Source organism: Anas platyrhynchos, chromosome 2 (genome assembly GCF_047663525.1).
Source record: "Anas platyrhynchos isolate ZD024472 breed Pekin duck chromosome 2, IASCAAS_PekinDuck_T2T, whole genome shotgun sequence".
Classification (NCBI taxonomy): Eukaryota; Metazoa; Chordata; class Aves; order Anseriformes; family Anatidae; genus Anas; species Anas platyrhynchos.
In genome coordinates, this window is record NC_092588.1 from 39,019,206 (window position 1) to 39,045,915 (window position 26,710).

General features: G+C 35.5%; 1 protein-coding gene across 8 annotated transcripts in view; it reads left to right on the plus strand.

The window, feature by feature from the left end:
• TOX (thymocyte selection associated high mobility group box) overlaps positions 1-26,710 on the plus strand; it is a 223,865-nt gene that overhangs the window by 39,406 nt on the left and 157,749 nt on the right. Inside the window, exon 1 of one of the 8 annotated variants that reach the window (XM_072034581.1) lies at positions 13,632-13,655. The exons of the other annotated variants lie outside the window; for them this stretch is intronic. The gene's annotated coding sequence lies outside the window, so the exon portion shown is untranslated. Of the gene's footprint in view, positions 1-13,631; positions 13,656-26,710 lie in introns of those variants that run through there. 8 annotated transcript variants of the gene reach the window in all.

Sequence of the window (26,710 nt, forward strand, 5' to 3'; positions counted from 1 at the left end):
AAAGAACTGGGCATTAATTTATTTATTTATTTTTATTTTTTTTATGGTTATAAAAACAATGCCATAAAAGTAAGAACTTTTCTATGCCAAAGGAGTTCTATTTTCACCTAGGTTGCAAGTCTTGGCTCTTTTTGCTCTTTTTTTTTTTTTTTTTAATGTTCCTACTGATTTTATCTACATTAAAGCCAGTGCTGATAGTGAACAAATAATTCATTAGGTCGACTTGGCTGATAATATCAGCAGAATTGAAGACAAAAGTCCTTGTGTTCTAGGTTCAGTACAGCCTAAAAGTACATTTAAAATTCAGGTCCCTAATGTGGGAAGAAAAAGATTCTGGAAATTACCAGTTGCAATCATTGCACTACCACCAAAACATCTTGTAAAATGGTGATACTGTATAATAATCTTACATAAATACATGGTTATAGTCACCTGCATTTGAAGCTAACAGTTTCCAGTACCGAAGCTGACATTTGTCTGGAATAATATAGACTGGTAATTTTACCAGAATTATTCACATGAAGAAGTATGATTTAGACTTGGATTACTAGCTTTATTAAGTCATATTTTGACAGAATCAGTTTAGCACTGCTTAAATAATAATAGTGAGGTGACGTTTCAGTGGTTTTCTTTGTTGAGCAGGAAATAAAATCACAATGTTCTGGTGAATTTAGAAAACTTTATTCTGTATTTCTAAAATGATCATTATGTCTTCAAGTGCAGATTAAATTCTTTTTCATATTCATACATATGAATTTCATATTCAAAGTAAAATTTATATGCATTGACATTATTCAAGCTCAACAAAATACACACCAATCCAAGGATCTGCTGTAAAACTTGAAAGTATCTTCCCCAGATAGTATCAAACCCCCTTCTCCCTCATGTCTACAATTTACTTCATATGCAGAAACACCATTAGTCAGTATTTGAAACCTGCTTGCAGGAGAAGAGATTGTAAAATAGAGGCCCCTAAACAAATCACCTTGACCTGTTAAAAGTTATCACCAATTGAAGCAGCAGAGCCTTCATAATCCACTGCTCTGTGATCAGGGCAATGATTGATGAATAACAAAGTATTGAATGAAAAGGAAAAATGCCACTATTTGAACCATTATTTCATGTAGCTCTAGCATTTCCCAAGAAGTTATGCAAATTACAAAGGTCTGATCAGTTTTTATGATTTGAAAGTTAATATTGTGAAAGGTAAACATATTTAGATTGGTTTCATATTACTTGTTCGTCTTAGACATTTTTTTAGAGTAAACCTTATCAGAAATTAGCTGCCTGAAGAGATACGCAGGCACAGAAGAAATAAGTCATCAAAGGCAAATGCCAGCCTGAAGCTGACCAGACCTGTGTCTTCATTATCAGGATTAAAAGGGGAAGCAGGCAACAGGAGAAAAAGTCTTTTGAAACGGAGCCCAGATTCAGCCTGTCAGGGACCACATTTAGATTTCCTGCATTTTCTTAAGCATTCTAATTTGACATACTCTTAAAAATTATATGAGGGTATGATTATATGCAATTCAGCCTGTTTTCTTTCTGTGCTTAAGTTTCTAAAAATTTCATAAATGGCATAAAATGTCATAAATTGCACTAATTTAATTCTACATATTCTAAATACATCCTCACAAATATGGGTAATTTACAGTGAGTAGTTCTTCAGTTTAATTTAATTTGAGGCGTTTTGTTTACCTTTGTTGTTTTTCTGCCTCCTTTTTGGCTCACATGCTACTTCACTGTGGGGTATTACATAGTGTAAAGAAGGATGTCTTTTGCTTGGGAGCAAATTAGGGTTGCATTCAAGAAGAAAGAGGTGCAAAGCATTCCCTCCCTTTTCACGGTATGACTAAAGCAGGGCATGTATGGGTGTTTATGCATTGCACAAGTGTGTATGTGAAAGCAATTGAAATATGTGAAAGCAGCCATTGTCTCCTCCCTTCCTGATGGGGAGAACTGGAGCTGCCCCTTTGCAGGAGGGAGAACATAAAAAGTACAAGTCTGCCTCTCACTGATTTCAGGGCAACTCCAAAATGGTGGGAGAAGTGGAAAGGAGCTGTGATTCCCAAGGGAGCATTTCTTTCCTGGGCCTCTCAGCTGTGCACTACCCTTTCATAGGCAGAGAGAAGCTGAGTCTATTTCTAGTCAGTTTGAATTCAGTTGTCATAAATTGCAGCAAATGTCAAATTCATAATATATATATTGGTAAACCTGGAAAAGAGAATAACAATGTCTTTGGTGTGTATTCACATTTCATATAAACGGGACTGTTGATCACTGTAGATCTATTAACTCCATTTGCTACTGTAATTAGACATATTTTAAAAAGCATGAATTACATGCTCATATATTAAGGTGCTAGAGCTTTTGATTAGCGATATGGAATCACTAATTCTGGAAGACAAGAAGAAAATTAGGTAGGTGAGGTATCACCAGTGTTCTGAATTCACTTGTAAAGATCCCATGTGGGTTCAGAATTCTTGGTGTCACGTTTTCAAAGAGCACCTTTCCTTGCCTTCAGTGCAGGCAAACTGCCTGCTGCCCACAGTAATCAGTGGAGAGAGGTGGGGCTGTTGGTTTTTGTTTGAGATATCACAACTGGTAACAGTAAAATTCTCATGCTTACACTGTAATCATCATATTGTACATAATTCTCATCTTAGAGAGGGATGTCATGGATGCTATTTATTTTCAAAATTTAAAGCCATTGATAGTATTCTGTAGAAGCAGACTGAAAACCTGAACTCCATACGTTTTTTAAAATAAAATATAGTGTGAGTGAACAGTTTTCATTATGCTTTTCATTTGCTGCGCCCAGTCCAACATTGCTCTTTTTCTTGTGCTACCGTATTTTTGAAACTTTTTTTTTTTTTTTTTCAGTTTTGTGGTCATGGTGCTTCTTGCTTCTTCCATTTTTAAAGTATTTCTCTCATTACTTTTTAAAATAAACTTTTTTTTTTTTTTTTCTTAGAAATGACTCTCTTCCAGCCCTGTCTTGAAAACATTACTGAGAGATTTTATTGGAACTATATGTCTTGCAGTGTCCTCCACTTAGCATAAAGAAGTTAATTAACATTAGTTTTAGATAATAAAACTTTGTAATAAATATGTTGATCTCATACTTGCCTGAGTTGCATTATGTAAACCAGACAAACTTTGAAGTCAACAGAAATATTATCTGAGACAGTGGTAGCTGGGCTTTTTGAGATAACTTGAGACTGAAAATAGCTTATAGTATATCAAAGCAGGAATTATATAAGCTATAATGATAAGATTGCCAGCTGGGAAGCAAGACTATGTGAAATTGGAGGAATATCCTGATATCATTGTATTGGCTTTCATGTATTCTGGATAATACTGTGCATTTTGGTTACAGTGGTTAAAAGTCTTGTTTTAGTGTATTTATAGAACAAAACTTGTAATGTTTCTAATATGCTAATGAATTTCAATCTTTTATGTATTCATAATAATTGTTTATAATTAAGTTAATTACATCCTAAATCACTTATTTCTATTATAATTCAGTTATTTGATTAATTATTAAAGTAAGCTTTTTGAATACACAGTTTAAAACAACACTGGCATAACTGAATGTCTTTGCATTATTATCTATTTTGTTGATATTCTTTTCAACATTTGGATCAGTAATCATGAATGAGCTGTTATGCATTATTCTAATAATCCTCCCAAAATGGAAGTAAATTTTTCATTATATATACTCCTGTTTCAAAAGGGAGGATAAAGAATTAATGTGCAAAGTAAGAGATAAAATATTAAAAAAGTTAGACATGTTCTTCCAAGATCCTGTGTGTAAAGGCTGGATAACTCTTAGAAAATGGTCAAAACCTATGATTGATGGCTGATAGCATTCCTTATAGATGTGCCACAGAGTGTTTGTTACTCCATCTTTGGGAATATGTAGAAGTTCAGACCTGCAGAACATTTCTAATGCATGTTGGTAAGATGGTATGTTGGACGTACATCATACTCTTAACAATTGAGTTAGAGAGGTCTCAGATCAAACTCGACAAGGTGATGTTGTGTTGTTACACATTTTATCCTTCATATAAGCCATTATGCTGGGGTTTTCTTTCAGTTGGCAGTTGCTGAATTCCATATCTGAAAACTCCAAAGGTTAATCCAGAAATACAAACAATCGTGTTCCTTCTCTTATTACGGCCTACGGATTGATCCATGTGCTTCATATCATACTGAGGAAGTGCTTGTTCGAACACAATAATTCATTCTGTAAAGCTGTTTGAGATACATGACACTTAAAGAAAAATGGTCCAAAAATGCCAGTACAAAGCAGACCATGTTATAAAAGCTGTACTGCCAGATACAAGGAACTGAGTTATTGGTCAGTATAAAAGGAATGAAAACAACAGCCAAAATTATGGTTTATATTTTTTCTAGTCAGGACAGGCCAATATATTTCCTAGACAAACCTGCTGAGATTCTGCAGGCAGTGCAGCAAGACTGAGACAATGGTTATTTTAAAGTGTGTGCAAACATATACCATGTGCTTCATCAGTTTTTGTCTTGTCTGTTAGCCTAATGAAGGGAACTTTCAGACAAAAGATGCCTCATTATCTTATTAATCAAACATTTAAGAAATGAGGAGGAACAGGCAAGTTTATACAGAGTTGATCTCTGTATAGGTAAAGGTAAATCCTCTAATCTACAAAGCATTTTTCTTCAAGGCTCTTTTTTGTTTTTGCTTGCCTGTTTGTTTTCCTAACATCAATAGAGGTTACATGTATGTAGCAAGAGCAAACTTATTAAAATTGTGTTTGGTCTTTATTCAGAAAAATGTTGGCCTTTACATGGAAGTGTTACATATGTATATATATGTACAAATTAATTTAAACATATTCCTATGCAGAAGTACCTTACATCATATTCAGTGGAGGAAGCATTGGTAAAATATTTTGTACAGATTCTTGAAAAGGAAAAATGGTTGTTACTGCAGTGTTGTGTTTAGTATGTATTCATGGGGTATGAGGCACAGAATTCAGGTAATGTAGCAAAGATAGGTAGGAAATGTTAATTCCTAGTTACTCTGAGATTTTTGCTAAAACCTTCCTTTTGTGTTTATTTCAAGTTCTTAATGTAAACATATAAAAAGGAAAATTTATTTTCTGTGATGATGAAACAAAAAGCAAAACAAGATAGAGTGTCAGTTATTATGTGCTATATAACATTTCATTTTAGGTTTAAAGAGCTAATACATGTTTTATTTTGAAAGGTTGACATCTTTCTAGGAACAGCTTATAGAATGTTCACATCATACAACCGTATGTCTGTAACCTTCAGATTCACTGACAGTTTCCTTTTACCTATATAGTATTTTTGTTATGTCTGTATTCACTGTAAGTTGGGAAAGTTACATTAAGTATGGTATATATACATATACAAATATATACATATGCAAATATGGGAAATTCTGAATATCTCTTTGACTTTTGTAAATGTTTTGACAGAATTTAATAGTGAAGGAGGTGAATTACTGCAAAGCAAGGCAATTTTAAAATATGTAGAAATAAATATAAGGTTTAAAAAATGTAACATCAGTTTCATGATTTAATAAGCTCAGTTTCATGATTTAATATATCTCACTTTATAAACACTTTATTTCACGATTTTGTGTATGTGTGTGTGTCCATGCATGTGTAAGTGAAATTAAGGCAGTACTGCACATTAATGTCTTGTTCATGACAAGGCAGACTGATTCCATGTACAACACAAGAGCTTTAACTGGAATAGTATTGGAAATACTTTTTTAAAGTTTTTAAAAACTGTTGTGAAAAGTACATCAGAAATGCTTCAACATGATCTCATGTGTAGATTAAAGATACCGATAACTGATTATGTACTGCTTTTTTTTTAGTCAGCTCCAGGATTGCTTGGATATGAGCCTGCTGTGGCTATTATACTCAGTTTTTTTCTCTGACGATGGGGTACAAAGTCTAATATAGGTCTTGGTTCTTTAATCTACACTTTTTATATTGTTGATGTCATAGAGTTCTTTACCACACATCAAAAACAAAAGGAGAAGAGTACATTTTTGAGCATTATAATGAAAAGAGAATTTTTCAGTACAGAATGTTTCTTTCACTCCTCATGATCAGTTTTAGCAACAGTACTGGTATTTTTGAGCTTTGCAAACATTTGAAAAGGTGCTTGCATTGATCAGCTACCTAATTACCATTGATTCTCAGTGTGAGTACATAATCTCATGGCACAGCCTGAGTAACAATTGTTATCATTTGACTAATCAATTAACTATTTCAGTATTCATGAAGACAACAGATAAGACTGATTCTAGTTGCAGGTTTGCACTGCAGAATAAATACCATTTTTCCTAATGTAATAACAAACATTTAATTTTATTTAACTAAAGAAAGGGTGACTCAGGGAAAATATTAACCAGCAACATGTGTTTATTGTTGTCCTTTCACATCTGTATTAATTTCATAATTTTGCCCTTGTGTACAAGTCTCACATCAGTTCAGCATTTCTGATGAAGTAAATTCAAAACTCATAAAAAAGACCAGATTAATAGAAATGCGTGACCACAAGCAGACACAGTCAAGAACATCGACACATTTCTTCTGGTGGCACAATGGCACTGGATGAGCTCTTCAAAGGTCTAGACCATAATTCAGCTCCTTGGCCAACTGCTCCTTGACAAGTGTTTAGGGCAGACAACAGATGCTGTTTGGGGAGAGTGGTTTTGCAGCTTTATTGTCTCTCTCTGCTGAGCTTTTCTGGACAATCTGTATTTCACGTCTGTTTCTGCAGCATGGCTGAGGTGGAGCTGGGGGTGTTAGAGTAGTCCTGCTGGGACACTTGGTGCCTCTTTGCCTGTGGGTGCTACGCAGTTACATAGCTTTGGCTTTGATATGAGAGTTGATGGTGGCCAGCGCTAATGGGCCAAAAACCCTGACAATTCACAGCAGAACTTCTCTTTCATTAGTTAACCTTTTGGAACTGGTGACCTAGAGATGAATGTGTCTACAGTTTGATACCAGTTCCTTTGTTCATTTAGTTTTTCTTATTAACAAGTTCTGTAATCATGCATTGTGAAAATACTACTGCACTTCAATAACATTACATCTCTTGAAAGAGTTGCTGGGAATTAGGATTTCAGTGAATTGCTGAAAAAAAATATTTGTCTGTTTAACATAACAATACCTATACTTTGTAGTAAAATGTAGATACTGGGGAATTATCAGTACGTACAATTTTATCAGTGCATACAGCTTGTTTTCCTGAATATGTTTTAAGAAGCTTTGCATTTCTGAAGTTAAAACTTTAACTGGTGTTTAGATTGCCTTCTATCCTCCAGAGATACCTTCTTTTTAAGCTCATGGTTTAAGGGAGAGCAATTTTTCAAAATAAGTAAATAAATAAAAAATTCTATGGAGGTACTGAGGCCACATTTTGAGCAGAATCACAGCTATTTTGTTGTTTTCACTTGTTAGCTGTTTTTTAGTTTCATTCACCATTATTGCATATAATATGTTCATCTTCAGTGTAATTGTCATTATGTTAAAGTTTACAATCACATAGACATTTTCTTGTCATGTAGTTCTGTGTGACTGAGGTTGTTAAAAACAGAGGGCCTGATCTTCGTAGTGTTGTAAATTGAAGGAATTCTGGTTGACTTAGTGGAATTAAAGTTGCATGAGATCACAGTGAAGCCCAGGGATATTACTTGTGATCATTAAGTATATAGGCTGCATAACTGGATCCATATATGCACAGAAGAGCCGTATGCTGACAGTAAAACTCAGAAAGCTCATGGAAGTGATGGATGGATTCTTCAAACTTTAACATGTAATAACTACTACATACTTAGATGTCAATGGATATATCAGACTATGAGCAGGAATGACAGACATTGCCAGCTGCTCTACTTCTATGCTATATTTGGCCTGGTAGATTTTTAATGCGTTCTTACCAGCATGTCTTCATTCACCTTCAAGTACAAAACACATTGTTCCTGCCTTTACTCACTGGTTTCATCTTCCTCCAAAAATGAAGACTTTTTGCAGGCTCAGAAATCCTTTCCAAGGCAGTCTTATAGCAAAGAAAGAAGTTGTGGGAGTTAATATCCAAGAAAGTCCAAGCATTTGCAATCAGTTTTGCCCATCATAGTTTCCAATACGATACTGACTGATGTAAATAGAACTGGAATTTTTGAAACGTGTAACAGCCACAGAGCACAGACAATGTCAAAGAAGATTCTTTTCTAAGTTATGAGATGCTATGCTACTTTGGTACAAATAGGAGCTTTTTTTTTTTTTTTGAAAGATGAAGGAAATGATGAAGTAACTAGCTAAGGACAACACCAAAAACAGCAGTCTTTCCCCTCGAGTAGTAAACCAGATCTTGAATCACATTGTGTTCTAAATATAAGATACCCAGAGATGTTGGAAAAATGCTCATTAGTTTTCTTTTTGCTTTCCCTGTAGTGGATTTATCAAGAAAGATTTTTTAACAAAATAATTGTTAGGCATCTGTTTTTTGCTATGTGAAACTTTATGGATGAAAGCACATCTTAACTGTGATCTTGTACATTTGTTACTTTTAAACTGATTAGCAAAAATCATTGGAATACTCCCTATCAGGGTATAGTTCTGAAAAATAGCTCAGACATTATTTATTTATTATTTATTTTTTTATATTTCCACAGTAAGTGTGCTAGATACCATACCATAGCACAACAGAGAAAAAAGTGATTTTGAATTTGCTTTAGATGTTAGCCTATTGGCAGTTCCTGAACTGGGCAAGAAAGAAGTGTCATCACTCAGATATTTGTGTTTTTCATTCAAAGTATTGCTAGAAGCACTTGCATATATTTTCTCCAGGTGGTTAAGCTGTGATTTATTTTGCATTGATTGCAACACTTTTATTTGTTTATTTTTAAGGCTTATTCTTAACATTTTCTCGGTTTTAAATTTTAAAATAATTTCTGTATCAGTGTAGTTGCAGATGCAAAATGAGCGGTTTTCTTCTTCGGATCGTAAGTCTGAATACCCATTTATGCTTTCTAAGCATTATTTCTGTTGTCCAGATGCACAATGTTTGTAAATATGAAGTAGAAAAGGGCTATTATTAAGAGTGATTCACCCACTCTAATTAGAAATGAGAGGATAGTGAAAAAGAACACAGAGTGATTACTTTTATTTCTCCTCATGTGATAAGAGTGCCCTTAGGTGAAGTATTGAACATGGACAGGGATGCAAAAATGCTGTAAAACCAAATTCCCAAAACAGTGGATCTGACTGCTGCTAGCCCACATCACCTGTGTGCATCAGGCTGGCACATCCAAGACTGGGGAACATATCCCAAGATCACAAAATGTCAGCATCTGCAACTCCCACTGAGTTGCTGCTCTCTCAGTCGAAGCAAGGCCACTCCCTTTCTATTCCTCTGGGGGGATGGAGCATACATTATTTTCAGTCTGGTTTTATAACTATTTCTGGAGATAGGTTTGATTTTTATTTATTTATTTTATTTTCCAGATTTAACCTGTTTCTCTATTCTGAAATTTGAAGGTGAATATGCAGGCTCAAAACACTAGAATTCATCAGCTACTTACACTTCAGAAGTTCCTTGAGCTTTTGTTTTGTGTTTCAGAGGCTGCATGCAGCCTCTGGCTTTCAAAACAAGGCGATGTCTAAATGGAGAGTTAACAGCATGGAGCTGGGACAGGCTTGCTGTTAGGAAAAGGTTCTTCACCCAGAGGGTGGTCGGGCACTGGGACAGGCTTCCCAGGGCAGTGGTCACAGCACTGAGCCTTCTGGAGTTCAAGAAGCATTTGGACAACACTCTCAGACACATGGTCTGATTTTTGGGTGGTCCTGTGTGGGACCAGGAGTTGAACTCAGTGATCCTTGTGGGTCCCTTCCAACTTGGGATATTCTGTCATTCTCTGATTCCGTAAGTTGGCCAGACTTGAATAGAACCAACATGAATTGTTGGTTCATTCTCATTTATAGGGAAGAAACAGTAGGTTTATAAATATTTATTTAGGGAAATTTTATATGCGTTTCTTTCCCCAAAGGGAATGCTCTCACTCATGTTCCAGATCCACTCCAATGTGGTGACAGCAATAGCAGTGTAAATGAGGGAAGGAGAGAAAGAAGTGTACGAAGTCCTCTGAAACTTTTGACAGGAATGTACATTGTCCAACTGCTCAAGTGGAAGCTCTGACCTGCCCTTCATATATGGCATTAGCAGAATTCAAAGCAGCCTTTTCTGGACAAATGAACACTGAATGAGGATCTTGTGCCCAGGTAAAACATGCAGCTGCCACCTTTGCCAGATATAGAAAGGACAGCTTTGCCAAATGTGTGTGATTGGCATAAGCTACTTATATTTTCAAATCTGATAATTATTGACAGTTTTGGCAGGGTTGTCTGTTGCACAGTGTTGATGGCTGCAACCCACATTTTCAGATGAGCCTTAATAAAAATAATGTATTTCTACTTTCTGTAGCTTAAGATTCTTCCATGGTATTTTAATACATTCAACTGACTTTTTTATAATCCCTTTGAAATTTGCACTGAAATAATTAAATCTGTTTTATTTTCCCAACATGCTACTTACGTATTTCCTCATGGTGTAAGGAATTGTTTGCTAATGTTGCACTGTAAGCAACCAATTCACAGAAAATAAAAAAAAGTGGAATACTCTCCCCTCTTGGGAGAAAGAGATTTTATTTACAAAATTTATGTGGACTCAGGAAAGGGAGAAGGAAGAAAAATAATGTAGTCCCAAAACAAAGTAATGTTGTGTAAGCTTTATGACTTACTCACATCGGTATCTTATATTCTGATACTAGTTTGGAACAAGAGAGAGGAGGCTGGCACATAGAATACAGGTTGGAAACTGAGCCACAATGCCATTGCTTTTGGAATAGTCACACAGTTTTCAATATGTACGTTTTGGTAAATGCATGCTTTGGTTAAAAAAGTGCCTTTAAATTTTAAAAATACTCCGAAAATTAAGATTTATTTAGTCAGTAGTAAAATTGGATATCTTTAAGTCTATAAACTATCTTTATTAATATATTCCCGTTTTAAATGTTGTTCTAGTGTTGCAGTAGGTGTTTTGCTGTCATTTTATTATAGTGTATTATTGCATTTTAAATGTCTTAGTACACATGTAAACAGCAACGCATACTTGAAAATACAAATCTGTTTAAAATTAAGTCAGACATGCTCCACTTTTAACTGGCTACAATTTAGTTACAGACCTTTTATTGGGAGACTAAAATAAATGCAAGCTTCTTTCTGCACATCCAGTTATGTTATCCCTTGAGACATCTCAGTTAATAAGTGAAAGTGGAGACAGATCAGCTGTAGGGATGGGGCAGTATAAAGCCCATCCTATTACTGAACAAGTTCCAGATGGAGTTCATGGAACAGCCATTAAGTCTGGAACTGGAGATGCAATATCCACCATAGTAAAAGATTCAAAAATTATCTGGATAATAAATCTGACAAATGGGCATATATATTCAAAGAACAATAAGGTATCCTCTTGAGTTATCTCAGTCACTCAGTTGTTCAATCTGTCAGCAGAATGCATTCACCTTAGCTATATCATTCAAGGGTGCAACTCATTGATCTGCTTTTATCATCTCTTTACAAAGTGAGAATTTTCCCATTATTCCATCTGGAAAATAGATCTATGAGGATAAGTTTCATAGACCCAGCAAGATTCCTAAGTGTCCAGTGCTAGCAATAAATCTCACCCAAGCATAGACTCACCCCATGGACTATCTGATTAAACACTACAGTGTTCATTCTTCACAGCAGTGGCTGCCTGTCACCTCCTTTTTCTGAATACCTCTATAGATAGGGATGAGTTGTGCCAGATGAAGCATGAAGACAGAAAACAGCCAACTGAATGACACAAGACACACTTGGATGTCAACTATCAGCAGCACAAGAAACTCCTTTATGAGTCTGTTACATCTTTGATGTAGCCCAGAGTTCTTTTATTCTTCACAGGAGTGGCCACAAAATAGTGATAATATATCTTAAACAGATTCAAAAAGGATAATGCCAAAACAGGACATTGTGGTAATCTTAGCTGACATGCATTCATAGATACAACTTTTTAAATGAGATTAGTTCTTAAATGTGTAGTTTTAGGAAACTACACATCTGTGCAGTCTAGAGAAACCCATATGTGAATAATAACTCTCATTGAGCAAGAACTGTCCATTAGCAGTGATGTTTTGTCCCTGACCATAGACCCTAGTAAAGAATATTGTGAAGAGTTTTAGCTCTAGCTCACAGTATTTTACTTGATTTCAGAGACTAAAGCTCTGGAAGCTTGCAGGGATGATCAGGCTGCCCCTCTGAGATAAATTCAAATCCCTCTTGTATGTTTTTATCATTATTGTCTGAGTCCCCAGCATCTCTTGTAAGGGCCAGGAAATCTAGGAGCACCCTCTGGGCAAGCAAAGCAAACACAAATAGGATGTTACTCAGAAGGATACTTTAACATTCCAAAATTTAATAGCCTTCCCATCTCAAGTACTGTAGGCTGCATCTAGGATAATTTTTTAGGGGAAAATGTGACATTTCAGAACTCTCTTAATATTGGACATGTTCTGGTTATGCAATGGGAAAGATACAATAAAAAAAATGCTGGCTTCTTTATATTAGTGATAGAATTGGTAGTTATCATACTTATAGACCTTTCATCTCAGAAATAACTGGGAGCAATATGTTCTATATTGGCTATCTACCATGTGGTTGATACAGGCAACAAACTGACTCTACTACATCCTTTCAGACAGATCTAAAATGAGTTTTTCACAACTGTGAGTTACAAATTTTACTGCAGGAGTTTTCTCTGATTCTTCACCCTTTAATAGTGAAAGAACCAATATGCAATGGTCAAATATATCCAATAATGTGTACATAATATGACCTTTAAGAATCTCTTATTATCCTTCTGGATCAGACACCCATCTTAAGAGGGTATTTTTCATATTATCAAAGGGAAAACATAAGATTTTGCTAGGCTTAAGTTCCCTTAAAGAAATATAAACCGATTCAGATAAATAAAGTCAGTGGTGGATGAAAAGATAATTTTGAAGTACCAGAATAATTCCTGATTGCTAGGAAATGGATCACTACCTGGAAGGCTTCCTTAACTTGTCTCTAAATATAAACGTCTTGAAGTTCTGAGATTCACACATCTACTTGGAGTAAATGGAGATACGGAGTACTCAGAACTAGCTAAAATTAAGCTCAAAATGAGTAATGGAGAATGTATCATTTCTATCAAAGCAGATCTTGAATTGTCTTGTGCCCTTTTTAAAAAATAGAATGAAAGAAAGAAATGTATCAGAGGAACATCTGTTCTGTAATGTACTTTCAACATAGTGGGAGTATAGTTTTTTTAAGTATCTTTGTTTCTGTGTATCCACATCAGAGAGTTATCCAGGTTAAGCCCAGTCCCCGAGAATGGCCATGGTTATTATTACAACACAATGTACTGTGTTCTGGACACCTCTAGAGATGTTTCTGTGAGACAAAGTTTGCTAGAAAGCTGTATGTTCTTTCTTTGCTCCCTTTCACTTGTAATCATCTCCTCCCCGATGTCCTCTCTAGACTTGGGTGAGTAGGAAATCCAGGACAGCAACAGAATGTCTTTGTTTCTTTGTACAGTTTTTTAATCAATTCTGCTACAATTATGTAGGCCCAGTGATCAGTCCTCAGGTTTTATCCATTTCTGAAGTAAGGAAGGCTTTTGAGATCAGCTTGTCTCTGCATGATGGTCAGTATTTTCAAGTAAGAATTAAGCTATTTTATACTTAATGAAGACTCAAAATCAGTAAGCTACTCTAAAGTTTTGAAAGCACACACTGCCTTTGGTAGGGGTCCTACCACTACTAAGAAATGTGCTGGTGAGGGTACAAATATATTATTAGGTGCATGAGAATCCACATGGAGGTGAGCTGCAGGAAATATTGTTTCAGAAGTTCAGAATTGTTTTGACTTAATATTGGGGGTTTGCACCACATTATTTTGTAGTAAATTACTGACATTTAACAGAGTGATGACATTTCCTTTTTTATAGTCACATATTCAATAGAGTATATTTGTACAGGAGAAAGCAAAATACTGATTCTTTAACTGGTTGTGTATACTAATATTTTTGACTTTTCTAAAACAAAACAAACAAACAAAACCAACCAAGTTTCATGGCTTAGTCAATAAATAATTATGAACTTCTAAAATTTAAAGGGGAGAGAAAATAAAATAAATGGTCTGATCTGTGTTTCTCTGCTGTTTTTTTCACTAAGGACTTCTTTTCTTTCATGATGAAGTCAGGATCTGATATCTCAGTCACATGGGTTTTGACTACAGGTTACCTAGGAACAGGAGAGCAATTCTAAACATAAGAAAGATGAACTTCGACCTTCTTTGTAGCAGATGGAACATTTTGTGAGCAACTGGTCATGTGTAAATGTTAACTTGTTTGCCTTTCTTAATAACCAACAAATGAACAACATATGCCTTTATTTTTCATTTTGCAAACACTACAGTTCTTTTTTTTTTTTTTTTCAGGGAGGGAGGGAAGTTGTTTTGAAGAGTATGCTCTTCAAGTACTGTGCAAAATTACACAAAATATTATATTCATTAGAATAGAGTAAAAACTGTATTGCCTCTGTAACAACTGCACAGCATGTTTTGAAAATTAACATTAACAAACATTACTTATATCTGAGGTTGTCAACGTTTAATTAAGAAGGCCCTCCACATTTTGGGAAGACACTGTTTGTATATATGTAATAAAAGGTTCAAATTTAAATACTGTACAATTAGTTTCCATGAAAAAAAAATGACTTTTGCAGACCCCTACAATAGACAGTTTAAAGAAATAACTATTCTGTGTTTAAATTGTGCTCCTTAGTATTTTAAACAGATGGCAATGGCTTTCCTCTTGATTATAACTTTGAGGCATGCTTTACTAAATGGAATCAGCGGGGTTCATTAAGGTCCCATTTGATGTATCAGTATTATAAAAATACCATGTTAATTATCCTCAAACGTTGCAAGTTACCTCCATTTTCCTGCAATCAGAAGATGAGAGAAACCCTGTGAAGCAAATTAGTCCTAATTGAAAGAGGACTGATTAATATTTAAATAAGGCATTGTGTGAGGGATTCTGCCATGAGAAAAATAGGCTGAACATCTGAATTAATTGCATAGCAGGTTAAATTAAATTTCATATAATGGGTTGGAAGATGAGTTGGCACAGTGCTTTAGCAGGGAGCACAATGGCTGAAATACCAGTCTTTTCTTTCACTCTTGGCTGGATTCCACTGAGGTCCTTGTAGTCCTTACCTCTTTGTTGTCTTTCTTTCAATACAAACAAAGGTACTAACAGAAGATTGCAACCACATTTTAAAAAATGTTAATCCTTTTTGGGAGACAGCACCTGTCTACATTTTCTCCATTTCTCTTCCACCTTGGCTGCAAAATTGGGAAACATTAGTATCTTTTTCCTTGCCAAGTTTAATGAGGATTGATGTCATAAAATGCTAATGGCTGGAATATAGTTAGAACTGTGCTATTAGTGGGTTATCACTGTCTGACGTTTTCACTGCACAGGAGCATACATGTGGAGCCTGTTTAAAGTGATTGGGTTACTTAAGGGTCCCTGTTAGGGATATTTAATCCAACATAAATTACTTATGCACTTTGTTAGCGTTCAAAGGAAGAGTGTCACGTTGTACATGTTGGCAGTTTTCCAGTCAAGAGCTGTTAATTACTGTACAGCTACTGAGTATAGTTTGTGGCAATGGGAGCCAAAGGGGGAAAGAACTATATCTATATTCCATCTAACTAAAAATGAGTAGATGGGAGTGCAGAGGAAAAAGTAGACTGAAGTCATTTTCACCCTTAGGAGTTACAATGCTATTTGTTTTCATTTTGAAAATAAAAATAAATGACAGTATGATTCCCTGAGGGGGAAGTACTTTAGCTATAAAGAATCCCTGCCAAAAACAAGCTATTATCTATTTGTATGTGGATAAGAAAAAAAAATGTTTTCCAAAGCTCTAATTCATCTACATCGCTGCAGAGTTCAAGGTTCACTAAGATAGTCCTTGCTTATCATATTAAATGTATGTGATAGCCAGGAAAATGGCTGATAACTATAGTGCTCATTTCTTTTTGACATGCAGTTTAGTATAGTCAAATTACTTTATATTGCCACTCTTATATTAACAAATACTGTTCTTCCCAATGCTTGTGGGCTTTTACTGATGGAGAGGCCCAATAAATAACAAGTATCTGTTGATATTGCCATGTGGTTCAACTTTGGGAACTGGCTATAAGAAATAACTTTGAAGAACTAAACACTTTTTTTTTTTTATATATATATATATGGAAGCTCATGGATCATGTAACATTGCTAGGGGAAAAATTCATAGTTCTGTTAGCCAAGCTACTGTATGGTCTACAAATAAAGAGCCTGTTACACCCTTGATCTCTACAAAATGGAAATAAGGTTTGAATATGGCCTAAAGTAAAATCTTTATTTCATTTTATTATCTAACTGCAGTGCTACTTATGAAGTTGTCCATAGGAAGTTCATAACGAAGATAACTCTATTTTCTGTCTATATTATTGAAATTGCTAAAGGCACAATAGTTTGTATGATTATAGTTATGTAAACACTCCATTTCTCAAATGCATCATTTATGAAGCTACAGGGGAAAAACAGAATATCTTTCCTTTGCATAGTAATCCATCCTACCAAACTTTTTTTTTCAAACTAAACCCAAAAGTTTTCTTTTAAAGTGTACTGCTCACAGTATCATTACTGTCACTATGCATTTGACTAAAATTCTCTTTTCTCCTTGCACTTCATCAGACTTTGAGTTTTTGATCTCCATATATGTACTGAAATGCCTGACTCCCCTTCAAAATTTTTCCTGGTGAGAACTGACTGACCCTCAGGATGGAGAGGTAGATTTGGAGACTGAAGTGTGTTTTGGATTTGCGGTTGTAGTACATATAAGAAGACACACATTATGTATGCAGCTTTTACATCTAGTTAGTGGTTCTCACTAACTTTTGTATATTTGCAACACCATTTCATTGAAGCTGGTCTTCATATATACTGTAGATCGTCAGGCCAGGAAGTTTGTGCCATACACTTCCTGAACATGGGCCTGAACCCAAGACCATTTACTAGTTAAGGGCTGTAACCAGTAGGAAAGAAAACCTAAAATTTTGCTGTTATGATGATCATTTTGGGTATCATATCCCATTTGCTTTTGTACATCATGAATTCTGCTTTAGAAAACTGTACCCTAGAGTATGATACAAAAAGCCAGTATAGCCACGTCACTGGCTAAGTGTACTCAGAAGGAAAAGCTGGATGCTTTTCTGTGGATGGGACTTCTGAGCCGTGGATGGGACTTCAAGAGAAATTAATTTTGATTTCATCTCTCAAAATCTTATTTTTTCTGAACTTCATTTTTATGCTTCTGACTTGTCTTCATCACTCATAGGAATGAATGATCTAACTCAAGTTTTTGGGTTTACTCTGAGATCTGTATATCTGTATTTTTCAATAGTCAGCTACATTTTCTAAGCATTAATCTGAGAGTATTAAAGCCTAGAATGGGTACATTAAAAATGAAAATATATAATAAAATGGTTTTCTTTTATTAAAAGCAAATTTTTATTTATAGTTCTCATTTCCTTATTAAAAAGTCAATATTTGTAGACAATTAAAAATAATATAATTAAAAAACAATGACAACGTTCAATATTTTATTAATTAAAGAAATGATGTGAATATGAATCACTGTTCCAAATCATTGATACAGATCATTTGCCTCAATTGAGTGATGTGTTATATTTGTACTGTTAGTTAATTTGACTATCAGAATATTTTTCCGAACCCAGAATCAGAATATTGGTATTGCTTCTTTAAATGCAAACAAAATTAAAGATATCGAGATCATAGTCATTGCTATTATCTCAAAATCAAATACATGTTATATGATGTTTATTGATATGTTTCTCAGATCAATGGTTACAAATGTAGAAGCAAATGATCTACTCTGGTTTTATAATTCTTTCAAGCACTCTTTTACATTAAATGAGGATTTTTATTACAGTAAAATACATTTATTGAGTAGCAGTTTTTCTTTAGAGTCTGTCTCACAGACAAATGTTTTTACTTAGCCTTTTTCTAATAATTTTCAGCATAAGAAAATGTGTTAAGTAGGACTTCATATTCCAGTTTTTTGTTTTTCCGAGACCTCTGTTTCTTCTATACAGCTTCTTATTCAGCTCTCTGGGCTCTTTCTAGCAAGGAAGAAGCACCAGGCATGACGGTATCTAGGTTGCATTGGACCTTGCGTGCGAATGATCTGTTCGAAACTTAGGCAAGACCAAGGTGAACCTGAAAGGATGAAAGGTCTTGCAGGTTTCTTTCACTAGTCTATCATTCACACAGCAGGTGCATGAATTAGATAGAGCCCACAAAATCTAATACAGCCTTTTCCTAGTTAGACTATTTCTGCTATTTCAGAACTTGGTCACAAAAGCTAACTGCTTCTGGAGTTCTAATGAGAAGAGGATATTTTTAATTATTGGTTCTATGTAACTAAATAGTATAGTAAGATCTTACCTCCTTGTCAAATACAGATGGTGATGAATGACCAAAAACAGATAGAAAAATCCAGAATCGCAGCTTAGTAGAGTTTTCTCCTTCTACAGAAGTTGTAATCGGCTCAATCCAGGAAATAAGTAAAATGATAGAATGTGTTAAGCAGAGGGACTGTTGATTTTTGAATTCTTCGTGGAGCTACATGTGAATTACAAGATAAGCTATTTTCCTTTATGAAACTTAAGAACCTCTGGGCATGTTCAGAAATGAAGGACTAGACATCTGGGCACTGTGATATTAACAGAAAATAAAGAAACATTTACATTCTTTTATTGCTAGACATGAACTGAGTAGGCATTTTCAGAAGCACATTTGGATCTGTTCAGAAAACTGCAAGCACAATTTTAGGCACTTAAATCCTGAGGTTCCGTCTCTCAGAGCAGTTTTTTGTCAGATTTTATTTATTTATTTATTTATTTACTTCAGAAGAAAGAACATGTGGTATCAGAGATGAGGTTGAGGGTCTACATTTATGTTTCAGTACCTGGAAATTAATAGATCATCTTGTCTTAAAAGACATCTTTAGAAAGAAATAGATTTTTTTCCAAGGCACAAATGGACTGAATTTGTATGGAATTAAGGAAATCCTTGTTTTAATTACCCCGGAATTAACAATAGTGTTTCAAGATTAAATAAAATCAAAACTCGAAAGGCTTTCCACTTGACTTGAATGAACTGCATGATCATTGACATGTATCTTCTGCCAACAAATTAAATTCAAACAATATTTAAACTAGGGTTGTGTAGCACAGTCTTTAACTACAATCAAGCTATTTATCCTCAAAATCTCATATCTCACTAGTTTTTCCCTCCTTACCGTTTTGCAAAGCACAGTTAACATTTACATCAAAACATTAAAACATTATCTAGGGTCAATTTAAGGATAACGTAGTTTGGCCAGTGCAATATAAATACCTCATATTTCAAGAATACATATGGAAAAAAATATTTCTAAACATACTTGAGCCTCCTGATTCCATTCTAATTTTTTAATGTGTGATAAGACGTCAGAATATATATAACAAAAAAAAGTTTTGATGTCTGCATTTTTAATCCTAGAAGACATGAAATCAGCTGAATATGTATGTTACGCCAGTCTTAAAGAGTATTTACACTGTTGTGATTAGTGTATTTTAGAAGTGTTACTATGCAGTTTAAAATAAATTAACAATCTGCTCAAAATCTTCTGGTATGTAGATGAGATCTCCAATCTGTCATTCATACTGTACATATACACATATATACACACATTTATTTACATATAGGGTTATATACCTTCAGCAACTTCTTTCCTTTTGGAATTTGAGCTATAATGTGTCAATGTTTTTATGAGTTTTTTATTCCATAGTAGCTTTTTATAACATTTTAATACTAGCACTTTCTTTTCAGACTTCAGCTTTGAAGGCTCTTCTACCAAATGTGTGAATCTCTATCTGCAGGGTGTCCATGTTTGTTTCTGAGAGGCTCCAAATTGGTAGCAATCAACTTGAAAGTGTGTAGTAGCTGTCAAATCTCGGAACAGGCTGTGGATGATCTTATGACTGATTTAACACGTACTAGGAGCCAAAGTAATACAAAATAATTGGCTGTTTTCCCCCTGTGTTTGATGACTAGGAACCTGATCCTCAAATATGGTATCTCAATTCTGGGAATCTGCAAACAATTCCAAACTCCTAGAACTGTGTGGGTGCTGAGGCTGGTCATAAGCTCCATCTCAGAGCAAGACTTGGGAGCTCATTCTTTTCTCATGCATGGTGCTGTAACACAGGAAGGAGTCAGTGCACGCTCTGGCTGAGTCTCTGGTCTGAGGGGTTTGGTAATCAAGACCTCAGTCTACACTGGGGTGAAATTTTGGGTGACAGTTGCTGGTGATTGACTTGACCACACTAGGCCTAAAATCACTGTGTGTGTACAAGGTCAAGGTCTCTGGGATAAAGATTCAGCTCTTGACTGCACCACTACCACCACTGTTTTCCTTATCCTGCTTCAGCAAGTGAGGAAGCAAAAAGGTAGACAGAGGAAGAAGCCCCATTGGTGGCCAGTAGGCAGGAGAGGTGGCAATGGGTACATCACTGCTTGCAAAGTGAAAGAAAATGAGCTGGAATCTGTCACCTTAGTGAACACCAGATAAGCTGCATGTCATGTGGCAGCCCTCCAGCCTTATTTTGAAGTAGCTCTGTTAACATCAGCAGTTACATGTGGAGGTTCAGCTTTCACTTATGCTGTCTGGCTGGTGTCTTCATTGTATTTGCTCTTGCAAATATAATGTCAAGTCACAAAGTGAAATAGATAGTTGAAAAAATAAATAAATCAGGAAGAGCTTCAGCAGACAGTGGTCTCTGCACTAGCTCTTGCCTATTTTGTTAGTCTTGGGTTATGGCTTATGAGCTGCGATAGTTCTCTGAGACTTTTTGCTACATGAAGAATTGTTTGTGAAGGAATATTATACAGTTCATGTGGGATGATATTGATAATAAAGATATGTTAGAATCTCTCAAGTTTTGACCAAATTAAAAATTATCCATTATGGGTCCCAGTCTCTGTTGTGACAGTCATCATTCATGCTAATGTATTTTGGCTAATGATTCTTCTGAGGCTCTCCTATCTAAAGAAAAATACTATTTTGATGTGCAGAAGATGGCCAAACTGAAACTTATTAAAATGTTAATTGTTAATTGATTAAGTGTGTTATAATAACTTTTAGGCATGCTGGTTTAGGCCTACATTCTGCAAAGTTGAGGGTGCCTGGTGGAAGGAAGAAAAGGAGAAACACTCAGCCACCAAGCAGGCCATCCCTGCTGGTGTGTCCTGAGATGGACAGTGCAGCCTACAGAATATGTATTTGTGCCTGGAGAAGGACCGTGGTAGGGCAATCAGATGTGGGTCCACTCAGTGCTTCAGTGGAATATTTTACAATTTTAAAATCCCGTTCTCTGGCAGAGAGTTACCCTCCCATCAGGTCAGAACAGAACCTCTCTGCCTGTCTAGAGTAAGCTGAGCCTATAATAACATGTAAATATTTGCCTTGTTAGTGCATATCTGGAGACTGCACTGTCTTTGAAATAGAAACAAGTCCCTAATTTTTGACAAAGGAGCAGAGCAAAAATTCTGCTACCCTTACTTCTCTTATGTAGCACAGAGAAATGTCTAAAACATTCAGCAAAGCTTTTTCGTTGTTAAATCAAAGTGCACAATGTTGACCCTTTGTAAGAACACTGTTATGCATTTTTAATAGGAGTATTGTGAGCACTTGAAAAGCTGCATAATGAATTTCAAGCATTTCACTACGTGTTTGTTCTGGTTTGTGCTCTCACAGATAAAAGAGGGGCTTAGTAAACCCTAAAAGTAATGCTAATATGTAGTAAGAAACTTCAGAAAGCATGAAGTCACTTTCTTTAGATAAAACATATAGTATATTATAACACTTAATATTAAGATTTCATTTCTGTTAAAGGGCTCTGAATGTGACAAAGAATTTTATTGTGAAAACTTCTGTCCTGATTGCTAACATAAATTTAAAGATGTCTGGAGAGACCATTAAGCTTAGCAATATCACAATAAATAAAGAAAAGTTAATTTTAAGGTGCCATGTAGCTAAGTTAAATATAATGTTCGTTTCCCATTCAACATTTTCATATCATCTCTAAATAAGGAATGTAGGCTATTTTTTCTTAGGGTTTTCACAGTAAATAGCAAAAATACCTCCTCATATGTCTACTTTTTGCTTTCCAAGGTATGTCGTGACTCAGTTACCTCATTTCATCCCTATGGGGAGGAGTGTATGCCCTGCCGAAGTAAACTATATGTAGATGTGGATGTATAGATACCTTAGAACACTGCTGTGCAGCCAGCATACTGTAAAGGAGCCACAGCACAAGTGAAAACCAGGCCAGCAGGTATATAGGGACAAGAGAAGTGGTTATTTTAGGGACGAGGTTTAGTGGGTGACATTGGTAATAGGGTGATGGTTGGACCAGATGATCTTGGAGGTCTTTTCCAACCCTAATGATTCTGTGATTCTATGATTTTATGAGTCTGGCAGCTTGCAGGAAGTACAACAGTTCCTATAAGAGGATATGTGCCTCTCGAAAACTAGTCCTGAACATAATGTTCTTTAAAAAAAAAAAAAAAAGACTTTCAATATAAAGTATCAGTTCTTAATCTCTAGACAACAGTAAACATTATTGAAACTTTAAATAGCTAGAGGAAATGGAAATTATTTGACAGGTAAAGAAGTAAAACACTTTTTGTATTTAATAAATAAATAAATAAATATATGGACGGTTAGAAATACTAAAGGAAGCAGGGCTGGAATTTGAAACTTGCATACATAGACAACTCCTTAAGGAGTTGCAACTCTACTTATCATGTAGAGAAAAAAAAAATATCTCTGGGATGTTTGTAATCTCACAGTAGTGGGGTTAGGAGATCATAATGAAGCCCCTTTCTTTGCAAACTTATGTCATAGTGAAAATTCCCACTATGACAGAAATGTGACATTTTCTTTTCCCTTGGGAAAGGTAAAGAGAATGGCAGCCATCCTGAGAGTGCTTCTTGGTCATCTTCTGTGTGTGAAATTGTCAGTATTTCCTAAACCGTGGGGAAAGAAGGGAATGAACAGAGCCGTGCATGAGATGTTGAAGATTTAAATCAAAGATTGTACTGTTCTGAAGTGTTTTTACAATTACATTATGCTGTGAAGCATTCCATATCATTTGGTCTTTCGCTCACAACAGTAACTATCTATTTGCTGGGAACATATCTTTATTATAATGCCATCTAGGAATCTGAGTTCCAGGAGTTGCTTTCAATAGCTTTCAATAGCTGTCCACTGCAGGCAGCAAGGTTAAAAATATGGTTTACCTTTATCCCATTCACTTTAGTAAAGCCCATTTTTTTATAGGTGTTTCCTTGAGTGGGTAAAGAAAGCTCATCACTGGTTCATTTCAAAGCGTTGTTGAGGCTATATGATTAAGAGGCTAATTTTAGCACAGATAGGGGAAGACAGGAAATAAAATTTTAAAAAAAGTTTCTTTTAGGGTTGTATAATATCTTGTTTTTCCTGGAAGAAAGGACAGATGAGGAAGGTAACTTCCTGTTCTTTCAACCTGTTCTTTCTTCCTGTTCTTTCTCATTGTGTACTTTGCAGCATATGGCAAACAATTTGTACAAAGCTTCCACACCCCCTCCATGTTGAGGTTAAAGGGAGGGGCAAGAAGATACTGAGATCTTGGCTCTGTCTTCCAGATAAGTGTTTGCTGTCCATACCCAGACCGGTTAAGTCTCACTGAGACTACATGAACAACAAGGCTTATCCTGCAGAAGGGCGGAGGGGAGAGGATGGGGGAGCAGGAGGCCGATCATGAGTCTGAGCTACGTTCTGCTTTCAGGTCTGCTCCAAGGAAGCACAGCAGTGCAGTGCTCCTTGCTTTGGCTTGTTTTATGGTTCCACTGAGCCACTAAGCTTTGTAATTTGGCCAATACATTTTAAAGAAAATGCAAGAGAGAAGGTTGCTGCAGGATTGCCAACTTGGCCATATTGTTCTGTCTACTGTACCTAGCCAGTTCATCTGATCCATTGCTTCTGTTATAGTACCTAAATAAGTGTGTGTATGCATCTAATTAAATTTTGCAAACTATATTCAGGAGTATTTTAAACCTCTACTGGGTATAATATGAACAACATGCAGAATAGTTAAATGGTGAGATTTTTCTGATTTTAATGCCCTTCAAATAGATTTAACATTGACTTGGCAATGTTACACAAATTTAGTAAAATGTGCTAATTATACATACAGACAATTAAAAACAAACAAACAAAAAAAATATTTGAGAGGAATGTGAGTTTTAATTCTAATTTTGTCCTGCATATTCCTAAAATTTAGTACTGCAAAAGAACTTTTGACTATTTCTTGGTCAGTTAATCATTTTTGTGTTGTCTTATACTTTTGACAGTGGTTTGTATGCACTAAGTAAAAGGTAGGATGAGTGGCCTATTTCTGTCTGTTTTCATTACTGTGCTCTTTCTGTGTGCTCCATCTTATTCTCCGTGCATGCCTACTGGGACATTAAAGATTCTGTAATTATTTCAATAAGATCGAGGTTATAGATTTTTTGTTCCACTTAGTTGTTTGCTAATAAACCTGCCTCTGTGCAGAAGGCTAACAAATTTCTTATTTAATACTGTACTTTTTTTTTTTTTTTTTTTTTTTTTTACATGGTATATTAGAGAACATTTTAAAAGGTCAAGAAAGATTGTGCAACTTACTGTTTTCCCTTGTTATTGTAATAGTCTTGGGATAGCTCCTTAACTGAAAACTCAAAAGTCATCATCATCCTTTTGAAAACATAAATATTAAAGCTGTTTTGTTTCTGATTTCAGAATTTGAAGGAAATTGGAACAGTCTGAGATATTCCACGGCTTAAAGCTTAGTACAGATTTAGTTATGGTAGGAAGCATGTTTGTGGTATCAAAAATAAGATGCTAAAGGACCAGCATAAACTGGATAAACTGGAGTAGTGCAATAATTTGTTCTTCATATGCATTCACAGGGTTTTTCCTGATATCAAGTCCTTTGACATCTGCATCATGAAGATGCAGATTTTTAACCATTTTCACAACACCGTTTCATCCCAGCACAGAATGAACGACTAGCCCTTTTACCAGCTAAAGGTCTGAGGTTTTACTACGTCTGCCCCACGTAATGCCACAGACCTGTGCCCAAAGTTGGGAGCTGTCTAAGCAGCTCTGCCACTTCCAAAGCCCTGACATCGTTCTCAGTTCTCTGGTGCCTAAAATTATTCTTACATCTAGAAGTGCTCATTTATGACAATGCTGAGTAAGTCATTGTCTTTATCAGGCTTCAGTACTGTGAAGTTTTTCTTAGAAGAGTTGGGCCCTTTTCTGATGTCATTTTCTCTATTGGAGAGCAATTCCAGGTATGGAATCCACCTGTGGATTCCAGTGACATCAATTTTGTTATTATTATTTTTTTGTGGGGGATTGTGTAATGCTTATTGTAGGAGGCAAATGATAATTACTCATTCCATGTAGGACTGATTTATTGTTTATTTATTGCCTGAATCAAGCAAAACAATTAATGTTACATCAGGTCTGTTAGTTGTATACGGCTAAGCCCTATGTTTTTCCAGCTCACCAACTGGACTTCGTTTTTGACTTTTTTTTTTTCCCTCTTTGCAGTGACAGCTTGGCAATTACCCTCTTAAAAGAATGTTTTACCTTATGTACCTATCTAGACAGCTGTTCTTTGTCTTCCTAATATTGGCCTTATAATTGTCTAGCATGTATTTTTACTTCAAGATTGAATGAACAGAGGAGGACCTTGTGAATTGGCTTTGTCGAACCTTTTGGAAATTGTGGTGGGTTTATCATGCATCGTATGCTTTACAGTGAAAGCTGCTATTAGCTCTACACAGTCACTAAAGCAATTTAGCCAACTGCTCTGCAGATAAATTGCATCTTTGCACTCTGGTCTTTCCTGAGACCAAATGGAGTTCTGGGACTTGACCTCAAAAGAATTTTTTTTACTGCTCTTAATGCCAAACTTCATGTGTCCTACATCCTCATATTATTAGGTGTCCAGTTCTAGCAGGTTTTGAGATGTGTTAAGTTGCTGTTGAGGATTTAAGCCTTCCCATGCTTCCTTAACTCTTTGATGTTTCCCATCAAAGTGTATTACTTTCATTTATTTATTTATTTATTTTTAAATATAAATATTTTTCTGCTCTAGTTAGCACTCACTCATACAGAGCTGGAGTAGTCAAGCTGGAGTAACTCTGTGAAGGATGAAGGCACACTGGATATAATTGGGGGGAAAAAAAAAAGGCAACAAAAATCATAGAATCATAGAATCATCTAGCTTGGTAAAGGCCATCAGGATCATCAGGTTCAACCATCAATCTGACCTACCAAGTCCCATCACTAAACCATGTCCCTTAATGTCATGTCCACACA